General features: G+C 40.7%; 1 long non-coding RNA gene across 1 annotated transcript; it reads left to right on the top strand.

Annotated features, from left to right (window-relative positions):
* The first annotated feature begins 9,905 nt into the window (after positions 1 to 9,905).
* Positions 9,906 to 11,503, top strand: LOC146596810 (uncharacterized). Its single transcript, XR_014895700.1, has 2 exons — positions 9,906 to 9,964; positions 10,325 to 11,503. It is a non-coding gene; the product is annotated as an uncharacterized LOC146596810 (long non-coding RNA).
* The last annotated feature ends 483 nt before the right edge of the window (positions 11,504 to 11,986 follow it).

Below are 11,986 nucleotides of genomic sequence, written 5' to 3'. Positions count from 1 at the left end.
TAGACTTTTTTGTGGTTTTTAACCTAGATTACGTCTGACATTAAAGAGCAGTTAATAGGTTAAGAATATATGTGAAGGAATTTTTGTGCCATATATACTCAGGTCCTTGAGAATGACCTGACTAAAGTAATCTGATGTGTTTAAGGGCCTTTCCCCCTGAACTAGAGCGAGGACTTTCTTATCAGGACTTTCTGCACAGTTGCAGATAGTTTGGTAAATTGGAGATACACTGGACTTTATTATGGCTAATGGTTCTTTATTTTAGAGAATGTTCTCTGAGCTGAATCTTGCTTTCTGTTGTGCAAGGGGACTGGAGGAGAGGGGAAAGAGGACAGAGGCAGCCTCTTCCTCTGCTCCCAGTAAGGGGCAACAGGGCAGGATCTCGCCCTAAGGCTTAGAGAGGYGTGAGGAGAGAAAGGCAATGAATGCCTCCATTCATGCGCCACGTCCCAGCGCCTGAATAGCCTGCTGGCCTGGCAGCAAGGCCGACTCTTCAGCTGCCGGGTGCATAAACACAGGCAAGGCTCAAATAATGCTGAGCTCACGTGCTGTTTCTGTTCAGAGCAAAGCAGAATTTATCCCATTCCCTCACCCTGCTCTAGACTGACAAATTGGCACAAGCATCTCTGGCTGTTCTGCTGCTCCTTAAAGCCATGCCTAGGACAGGGTTTTGTGCTTTGATGCGTTTTCAATGTATAGGTTCAAAAGTTTTGCAAGTCTGCTCTTGACCACTGGAGCTTTCCAAGAGTTCTTCCACCTGCCACTGGCATAGGAACTGTTACTGCTAAAGGAAATCACTTGCCTGTTTAGACTTGTAAACTCTTATGTAAATGCTCTGAAGGTAACAGCTGATTTTGCAAGTGTTCTGCAAAACTGAAGTGCTCCAGGCCATCTGATGTGGAGGAATCACATCTTGAAGCATGAGAAGAGTTTTTTCGTCTTCGCTTCCGCTTGCCCACCTTTGAGAAGCAAAGCTGAAAGAATTCCTGCTTATGATCCTCCAATAAGCATGTTCCTCATACCATTTGGTCAACCTGGAAAGCTCAGCTTAATGTAGTGAATATAAACCGTTTTTTAAATCTGAGTAATCAGCCTGAGTGTGCACCTACTAGGTGAATAGGAGAGTACTCATTTCCTTGTATTGCTGTTTTTCTTACTGTTCGCTGGCTTACTAGCCAGCTTGAGTTAAGGATGCTTATTTTTTGGCAGTTTAAAACAAGTCTTCCTAAGTGAAAACTTGTGTCAGAAATGACCCAGAGGGCTGTAAAGTTAAAGCAACTAGAACTACTTTGGGAGATCACAGAAGTGATCGCAGCTTAACTTTGACCAAAGCTTTCCACAAAGACTGCATCGTAACCGAGTGGGCAGGAACATAGAAAAGAGTTTCTGGCTTAAATTCTGTTAAAGGAAGTTTTGTTATCAACTAGATTCACTTTTCCTTGAAAAAATTATCTCAAATAACAGCTCGTTCTCCAAAAGCACTGCGGAGCTGAAGTAAACTAGCATTTTGTTATTGAGTGGTTCTTATCTTTTGTTGGTAGTAGGTGGGTACAAGCAAACTGTCATTGTTCTAAAGGAAAGCTGCATTCTTCCTGCTTGGAGTAGTGAAACACAAAACAGTGCTGCAGTGTTCAGCTCCAAAGTCTTGAGAGCAGCTGACTAGATTCCTTCGATTTTAATTCTTGTGTTTTGCTGTGCCTCATTCTTTCCCTTAAATATTAATATTTAGGCAAACAAGTTTGTGTTACAACTATGGCAGAGGTTTGGAGTGAAATGGACTACTACTTTTCTCTTCATTGCCAGGAGGGGAAAACATAATATCTTACGGATTTAAAGGAAAATAGAAGAAAGGCATTCTTCAAAGAAAACAAATATGACTTTATGGAAATACCATCATTGAAACTGGCAAAGAGTCAGAATAGAATAAAAAGCATCCAAAAATTCTTTCAGTGAGTGCTAGCTTGGATTCAGGCTGTTTTAGTTATCAGACTGTTTTATCAAGATATGCATTAGTTGGCAAGTATCAAGTATTCAGAGTTACTTCACTTTTCACCTGGTTGTCTTCTTCTAATGGAGCGCATATGATATATAAACGTTTAAAAACTAGATTTTATTTTCCCTTCCCCTCTTCTACCATATAAGAGGAGTGCCAGGTTGTCACTAACAAAATAATGATATGAGAAGTTGACTCTTGCTAAAAACAGCTTAAAAGATTATTTTTAATAATTCAGACTATCTACTYTCAGCCAATGAACCAACTTTCTTGCAGCTCCACAGTGACCCTTCCAACAAAGTTATGCTGTTCGGTAACATTTTGCAAGCCATTAATGACGTCTGGGAACACAAGTTAAAGTCTCACAAGTCAATTCTGAAGTTGCACTCATGCAATTCTGCACACACCTGTTTTTCCAGGCAAAAATACCCCGTCATAGCAGATGCAAATTTGTTACTGCCTTGAAACAAGAGATATTGCCACATGCAAATAGCAAGCAGATAGTTTTAAAGATATGTTTTTACAAATCATGTTTGCAAAGCAAAAAAGATCCTCTTGTGTAAGTGCAAAGGGGCCACAGAGCATAAACAGACACAGCTCACACCTATGAGACCATTATTTCTTTCACCTCCAAACAAGCTCATCGATGGATGCTCCTTGGCCATTGTGCCGTCTGTCAGAAATTGCATCCAAAGACCAGTCTTCCTTACTGGGACAGGAGGGAAAGCAGGCAGCTTACGTGAAAGGGTGTCTCTGAAACAATTAGATAGCAGCATTTGTACAAAAACTTTTGTTTGATTCAGTATCAAGTAACACAACCTAGTCAAGTAGATTTCTGTCCCACACTTCTCTGTCCTCTGCAAACAGCATGAAAGGCTTGCTCTGTCACCATGTCTCTCTAGAGGCTGCATCTCCTCCAGCTTCATAATGAAAATTAAGTGTTTTAACAGACCCTTGCTAAATGTCTTCACAATCGCTCAAATACATTGTCTACATGGTACTTGTATTGTTTTTATTACCTTTCTCTGTATTAATCCAACTTGAAACCAACAGTCAACTTGGCAGGATATAGAGTTTGAGTAGCGCAGCAGATAAAAGCAATGCAAGATCAGCAGTTTGTAATTCTTCTTTAAAGAAACTTTTACTAATATGTTTGCTCTCACAAATGGATGCACTGAGAATGAAACTAGGAGCGCAGCTATGCAATTTCCACACACCTTCCTTTCATTTACAGTGGCATGCTTAGGAAAAGCCTSACGCAGACCACTGTAACATCATGCATTTCATAAATGTTAGAAGTTTAAAATTTTTTTCTTTAGTTTGCATAAATTAGAAACATACATTTTTATCTAACATTGGCTATTTTAAGGCAGTTCAACAGGGCTAAATAATAAAATTCTTTTCCTAAAGAATTTCTACAATTGATTGCCGTACTGCTGTCAGCCTTGTATAGGTCACATAGACTCATTTGAGCTCATACTGTTTCTTTAATAAGTTTGCTGTTAGCTTGGACAGAGGGAGAATCTTGCTTTTCATTCAGACAAGTTTGTTGTTGCTTTTTAAAGAAAAACAGTATTTCTTTTTCCTCAGTGTCTACGACCATTTAGCCTTTCCCTGTTAATACACCAGTCATGATGCGTGTGTCTTTTGATCACTGGGGTATCAGCACTAGAAACAGAAGGTCCAGCCTTTAGTCTGTATCTTCAAACTGACTTCGGGAAACTAGTTCATGAAAGAATTATGGGTTGATTGTTGACTTAGGAGTAATAGTATTTAAGATATCAATTCCCTAGGAGGCTAGTTTTTAATTATAATTTCACCAAAATTAATCTTCCATTTATTTAATAATGCTATGTGAATGAAGGACAGTTTACACGTGATGAACACAAAGTTCATTCAAGTGAAGTGACTTATTTGTCAAGTGAGTAACGTACTGCGGGGCAGGGGGAGTGTCTGTATTATGGGACAAAAAAAAACAGTCTGAAATTTCACAATAGAAAACAGGAGAGCTTTCAAAAATGTGTGTTTAAACAAAACTGATTTGTATTCTTGTACTAGATTTGATAGTCATAGAAGTTAAACTGCTAGTACCGGTCACAGTAAGCCAGAGCACAAGCAAGTACTGTGTGAAGGGTTTGAAGAAGCACTCTGGCTCTCATTCAATACTTTGATACTCCTTCTCTTTTGCTGGCCTGCATTGAGACTGCATATTTTACCAATAAATATCTGGTTGTTCTAGGAGGTGGGTGTAGATCTGGGAAAGTGCTCATTAAGCCCTTTCATTTCTTGTCTGCAGCACAATTTGAACCTAAACCTCTCTGAAGCTTCAATTTCATTTTTGCTTTTCATCACCATACTTCCTTAGAGCATAATGATAGTCCCATGACCCGTACTGTTAAAATCAGGAGGAAGTACTTTGAAGCAGAGGTCATCTTGCAGAAAACAGCTTTGTAAAGGATAGGTTTTCTGCACAAAAATTTACAAGAATTGCAGTAGCCTTTATTACAGTAGTTTTGGACAGCATTTACTCTGTGTATTTAAAGAAAAAGAAAGCCTTCATGCTGCTCATGCTACAATGGTAATGGAAAATGAAGAGACAGTGAGGCATGATATGGGAAGGTCAACATTTGTTGACATGCTTATTTAAACTCAAGTGACTTCTTCCACACAGATAAGAATATAAGAAATATGAAATTTTACACTATCTTCCCCACACACCAAAAATTGAGATGTTTAACATGTTTAATATCTCAGTTAATAGATCAGAGTGAAATAAATCTGCAATATGAATAAGCAACTATACATTCAGCTGTGTCAGTGATAGTCTTTAAATATACACGTATTTATAACAAGATACATTCTTTGATCGATAACATCAGTTTTATACATACCTTTTGTTATCTTTGTTCATACCTGAGGACAAAGGTGAATGAGGTGTCTGACATGGTGGTGGTTCTTTGAGCAGAGAAGAAGTGGGGAAGAGGCTCTCCTCAAATAAGGATTTCTTTCCTGCTTCAAACAAGTTATTGGACTTTATCAACAAGCATAATATTATATATTTCACAAGTCTGTTGTAAGTTGATGTTTCAGGAATGGGAGCACAGACACTAGTGAGTCATCCTCTGGTACTACTATATCCTCGTCAGTGTTTCACCTAGAGCATTTCATCTGAATCGTTGCAAAATACAAGTCAGAAATTCATGACTCTGCAATGAGGTCGCCTTCTAGGGCAGAGTTCAAGTGCTGGATCTAGACTTAAGTGTACAATTAGAATCTAAGAGATTTTATATAAACTGTTGAGATGAAGTAGTTTTGTACTATGAAGCAGGCAACTTTTTTTTAACCATTATTTTTGTAGGCTAAGATTTAAGAAGTGTGTTCATCCATACAGTGAAGTTGCAGGTRTCAGAATAGTCATAATTTCAAAGAGGTGGAAATGAAGAGAGTAAATAGCTAGAACTAATTGCACTGTTGGGCATATTTGTGCTTTGTCTGTGCACTAGTGCACAATAGATATTTAAAAAACAGAAAGCCTCTGCTCCATTCAAGAAAGAGTGGATATTTGTGGTGGTGTATCAAACAATCAGATCTGCTCGGTGAGCATTACTGGACATTCCACTTTCAGCTGACAGTAGTTTGGTAATTAGCGTTTCCCACTTTATTGTTGCACAGTGCAAGTGAACTCCACCGCTTTCAGTTATGATCCAGCTTGCGATGCCGGCTGACARTGAAATGAGTGTCCTAACCTCAACATCAGTAGCCTAAAAGGTATCTCCCAACGTCCACTGCCAAGATAAAGAAAGTCCAGAAATCATTATTCAGTATAAGTTAATAGCCTCCATTTTTACAGGTAGCCATTAGTAAAAGAAAAACAAGTATGAGAGTTGGGAACCATAGTTAGTTTTTTCTGTATCTCCACTGAATAGCAGGATATTAAAAATAATGCTGCAATATTTGTGCAGCAGCACTTTAAGTGATATCTTAACTGCTCTAAATTAATATTYGTAAGAATTCCTTTAAAAGTAACATGGCTGTAAAAAGGTACTAAGTCCATTTTTGTAGTGTAATTAGGAACCTATACCAAGGATCTTTTGAGGCATCTGTTTTGTATCTATCTCAGCTCTTCCACCACCTACATACAGTTAGAAGTTTGCCACTAACAAGGAGAAATGATAGTTATCTTGCAGTGCAATCCTAATCATGAGCATATTTTAAATTTAAGTCAGGACTAGAGGTGCTAATTCCTGAAAATAACTTCATCTTTTTTTCCCTTAAAAAAGAGGAATGGAGGCAAAGGGAAGGTTGAGGAAATAGTAGGAGAAGTTTCTACTTATACTGTGAAGTTCTACTTTAAGAATGATATAACAGTCAATTCTGAGAGGAAAGAAGTTACGACTGCTGCATTTTTTTCCCAAATGCACTCGGGTTTTTTGAAGACTGAGAATATATAGCACAAAGCAATTACAGTTTTTTTTCATATTGTGTAGGCTGCGTTTACCATGGTGTATAACATTGCACTGTGCTGACTGTGATGTAAAGGGATACTTCTAGAATATCATGCTCATTTTCCAAGCTTTTTCCTCTGAAGAAAGTTTATTTTCTGTCTGCATTATATAATAAAGTTGTCTGTTTACTCACCATTTCTGATCTCCGTAACTAAAACCTCCCTCTTTGTTTACAAGTGAGCATTACTGGTTGCGTTACCTGCKTTCAGTGCTTCCCCCCGCCTCCCTTTTGGGGCTATGCGAGACCTGACAGTGCAGATCAGTACGGTCTCCAGCACTGTGTTTACTATTGAATAAACACACCCAGCACTCAGCAGGCATAGTATTGATATAACCTATTGCTTAAAAGTGAGTATTACTTTTAGTTATTATATAAAAGCAAATTACTACTTTAGATACTAAGCCTTTCTTCCAGTTTAAAAGGGGACTTCTCCACACTACCAAAAAACAAAACAAAAAACTCTCAACTTCAGAATTTCCAGATGTTTTGTGGGATGCAATACAAGCATAAACCCCACAAGATTAATGGCCTGGGATACAGCAGCTAAAAACCTCAGGCTTCTGTATTCCAGTACAGTCTGAGTTATCTGAGCATCAGCTATTCCTAATTCTCCCCTCTCCCCCAAGTCTGACTCACATCCTCTGACTGAAGTACATTAACAGTGACACTGATTATTTGAAACCTCTCTTATCCAAACAGATTTGAGATCTCTCACTATTGTAATAGCTGAATCTCCACTCTGTGGTAGCAAGCCTTTGGCTAAATGCCACTATATCTCAGCTATTCACTCATCATGTGCAACACTCATCAGCCTTTTATCCCTTGCACCATTTGAGTCTCAAATAACCCTATAAAGTGCTCTGAATATCACTTGTTTTGGATTGTTTTGCAGTTGAAACTACTACAATTCCTTCAAAGGAAAGTTTCACCATGAAAGTTCAAAGGATAATGATCTAAAGTTTAAAAAAATGCAATAAGTCTTTCCTCAGACTTATGAGCACTATGTTCAAAGGTGGAAAATACGGTAGTGATGAAGAATTTGTCTCTTAGTCAATACAGCTAGATAACTGAAATTGGAASATGTCACAAAATTGGGCGGCAAGAAGGAGGTTTTTGATTCCTTTTTGTTGCATTCAGATTTTGACTAGTAAGACAACAGTACTACAATGTGCTTAAATAAGCATTTTAAATAGCAACACTGCTCAAGGATAGTCTTGTTTTCACAACGTGGGTGTGAAGATTGCAGCCGTCATGAAACTAACCTATTGATAGGGCAATATAGTTTATATTTGGTATCCAAATTAGTAAGTTTGAGTAATGCAACATAAAGTTGCATTAAAAGTTACTACGTATCAGTCAAAATCAATTCCATTTTGAAATGATCTATTATTGGAGGAAGGACTGGAGGATGAAGAAGGAGGAAAAGAAGTGTTTGAACACTCTATCGCTTGAAGGACGTGCGACCTTGTCCAGACCGCATTAAGAGCTGTACGCAAACAGAAGCAAGGATACTATGCTCAAGTTGCAGAAAAATATTTGGGATGGGGGGAGGGGGGAAGCAGGAATTAAATAGGAATGCTTTCCTGAGTTGAGCCCAGAAAATTTGTTCAAATCAAATTCAGGTCATGCTGAACAGGCAGCAGCCAAGTGGTGAATGTTGCCTCTGTCCACATCCTGGAGATATAAAATTTCCTCTTTAAAACATAAAGGTAAAGTGGTAACTAAAAACCAAGAATTATGGATGCGCAAAATACCATAACATTGTTTTTATGTCATTACCTAGTAGGGAAGCCCACCTGGTCTAGAACAGAAAACTTAACATTTAACATTGTCCATACGTGCACTTTCTTTGTGTGCTTTGCTACACTGTTCTTTTAGATAAATATCACTATGAAACAAAACAAATGTTTATTAATATCTAGCTTGTTGACAAACAATAAAACATCAGGCACACATGACATACAGATCTTGTTTGCGGTACTGCAAATGTATTAGTTCTTACTGGTCAACAGAAGTGTTAGAGACCCACTTTTCCCTCCTATCTGCTGCAAGCCAAAAAGTTTGCTGCTTATTATTATGTTTGTTTGAGGAAGAAAATAGAGAAACATTTCAGGCATTTTTACCACATGATAAATCAAGCTTTAGCTTGATTTGCCTTCTGTGTATTAGTTTAAGCAAGTTAAAAACCAATACCAAAAGCAAGCCTTTCACTCTGAGAGGTATTGATAGCTACAGGAAAAAAAAAAAGATTAAAAAAAAAAGAAGTCATTTATTTCTTTCTAACTAAATTTAAAAAAAGGTATATACCAACAGCTGGCACCACCAGATTAAAAACTGTTTGCATTCAAAGAACCAGGACAGGAAAAGACTTCATCATTAGACTCAATGAAGAAGCAGTGGATTTGAATGTAAGCGTTCAGATATTTTAAAATTCCTCATTTGTTCAGTTTTGTTTTAAAATTACAAAGCTTAATCTTTACAGACACATATATGTGTCTAACTCTTTTGCCTCAGGAAGATATTTTATCAAGAACRTGAATAACATTTAATCTTAAAAGTTAAGTACAAAAGGGAAATCTTTCCCAAAATAAGACTCAGGCTCTCATTCCTACAATTACCAGAACTCATACTTAACAAAAAAGAAAGAAAGAAAAAATCCTTCCCCAAAGAAGGATCCTTCCCCTCCTCCCTGCACACAAAATAAAAGTCTTAGCTTATATTTCTTCTCTCTACTACAGTATTGTAAGTTTGGTCCTATGCAATTCTCTGAGTGTTTTGGCACTGTGTGCCTCACTGAAGACATCTCCATAAAAGGGAATTTACTCTAGCAACATAGGGGAAATGCAATACATTGATGTCAGATAATAATTCCATCAAGGCTGAATCCGGCCCCTTGCTTCAGTCTGTGGTATTCGTAAGAAGTACATGCGCTTAGTTTTTCCAGATGGTGATTCTGAAACCTTCATAAATGCCAGCCTTTTAGGTAAAGGTAACGACTGCCAAGAAAAGGCTGTTGTCTTCTCCGGTCTGCTGCTGGGGAGAGGTGGGTGGGCTACCAACACCTCGTAGCATCGGCAATTGCTCTGCAAGGTGGGAGGCTCACGCAGGATGGGAGCAGGAGTCTGTTAAAGTAGTTGGGAAGCAATGCACGTACCGAGAGGCATGCTTAATTAAAGCACGCAAGAAAGCACAAATCTTACTAAGGACAGTCACAATGTGTTAAAATTGTATTTAACTTACAGCTATTTCAATATTCACATGCAAAAGTTAATTAGGTTAAAGCATTACTGAGTTGTAGCATCTCTGGACTCCCAGGATCACCAGGATCAGCTCACTGATGTGAGCCTGGGAAACACTCCCCAGACTACAAGGAAATTGCAAAAGGGCTAAATTAGCTCCTTTCCTTTTAGTTTAATTGCATCAGAGGGGACCCAGCCAGTACAGCCTTCTCCCTCAGCTCATCAGGTTAGTACTCAGCCGGTAGCATTTTCCCCCATAATCTTTAGAAGATACAGCTGTGACTCAGAAAGCTTGCAGCACCCTCCCCTTTCTTGCAGTTCCAGGTTTTTGGAAAACGTTGCTGCAGCCCGCTCCCCCTCGGCTACCTGCAGGCCGCCGGCCTCCGCTCACCGCCACCGCAGGGCTTCCCCCAGCCCCACAGCTCCCCCCACGCACACCTTCCCCACGGCGCCCGGGGGCTTCCGAGCCCCACAGCTCTCGCCGGGTGTCAGCGCTCCGGCCCTCTGCAAAATTACACGCGCCCCCGTCATTAAAAGCAACCCCCCTAAGAGCGTATTTTCTGCGTCTTCTCCCATCCAGCCCCAGCCGCAGCCCCTTGCCCCCGAAGGGCCTGCGAAGCTGCTGCTCTCACACCGCACCTCCGGCGCTCAGCCCGGCCCAGCGGCGTGCCCAGCTCTCCCGAACCGGCCGCTCTCCTTCAGGGACGTCGTCCAGCCTCTCCTCAGCTGAGGCAKATGATGGGGCCACAGCTCTTCCTCGGGGCTGGAGGGTAGGGAAGAGAATTGATCCATCATGGGCAGGACTAGGCCCAACTCCCTTTAATGGACTAGCAGTCACCCTGCTACGTGTCTTCAGTCGTCACCGCGAAATCACAGTCACCGTCAGACAGTCAAACACAWGAACAGAAATGTGTATTTGATAGTTTTCCATTGGGCCACATTAATGCTATAGATTACTGTGGAATTACACAAGGGATAATTTAGGCTCAAGGAGTTTAATAGGACTACGCATATGCTTACAATAATTCACATACAAGAATGTTTGTAAGATAACGGTCCATGTATCCAGGAAAACGGATTTTGTCTCTTCATAGTCCTTTTTTCTTGGTTTCCAGCTGAAGTCATCAGTGCATGTTTATGATATTACATGTGGTTGCTGAAGAAGTTATTACAATGTCACAAAGAGGATTATGATTTCAGGTGGGGAATAATTCTTGTACAAATCCTCTTTCCATACAAATAGCCTTAGAAATAAGGAATGTGGAAAAATAGGGCAAAGATAAGAGATTTACACATAATGAGCCAGATTGCCCGGTATGCTCCAGCTGCTTTATACTACACCGACGGCTTGAAATTTGCTTTGTGTTGTCAGTGATGCAAAACAGCATGTGTTTTTAACTATGCTCAAATATTTCTTCTCCCACAGGGCATAAATATATTATTGATCAGAGAATAAATAGAGGCAATCACACCAAAAGAGGGTAGCTTTCTTAAGGGGTGTTCAGCATCAGAATAAAGAGCCTGGAAGGTATTTGTGTCTTGATCAGATGACGTAAAAATTAAAAATGCTAAATGATTTATTTGAGAATAATATAAACCTGATTATCCAGCTACTAGCCAGCAACATTTTATTTTAAAATTGATGAAATACGTAATTTCCTGAGCTGAGGAAAGCATATCAATTGTAAACGTCTTAAATCTCTCAAGGCAGTGTGTATTGTGGCAAAAATGATCGAGAGCATTAATAAATAAAGTCCTGATCCAACTTTTAAGTCAGCAGAAACATTTCCAAGGACTYCGGGGTACATTGCCTCTAGCCCCAAATCATTTGTCCTCTGAGGTCACGGAAGACGAGTCTCTTCCAACCTTAATGTCCAAACATTAATGAACTCCCACGGTGCTCACGCGAACCACCGCCGCCCTCACCCCACTCTTCAGTTTCCCGCTTTTCCGCAGTTTATCCCCACGGGCAGTCCCGGCTGCTCGCGCTAGGGGCTGCGGGGTGCGAGCGGCCCGGGACCCCCGGCGCTGCCGGGCCCCGCGGGCTCAGCCGCCGCTGCCGCCGCCGCCGCCGCACCGGGCGCCGGCTCCCGGGGCCCCCGCTCCCGCGGAGGGCGAGCGCAGGCGCGTTACCCCGGGGGATGAGGGGAGAGGGGCCGCAGCCCGGGCACCCCGCAGCGGCCCGGCTCGGCCCGGGGAGCGCCAGGGCCGCCTGTAACGTACCGGCCGCCGCCGCTTCCCTCGGGGC

The sequence above is a fragment of the Rhea americana genome, unplaced genomic scaffold (genome assembly GCF_003343005.1).
Source record: "Rhea americana isolate MKP2758 unplaced genomic scaffold, rheAme1 scaffold_2, whole genome shotgun sequence".
NCBI classification, from domain to species: domain Eukaryota; kingdom Metazoa; phylum Chordata; class Aves; order Rheiformes; family Rheidae; genus Rhea; species Rhea americana.
The sequence above is the reverse complement of the archived record's forward strand: the minus strand, read 5'-3'. Positions and strand labels throughout refer to the sequence as shown.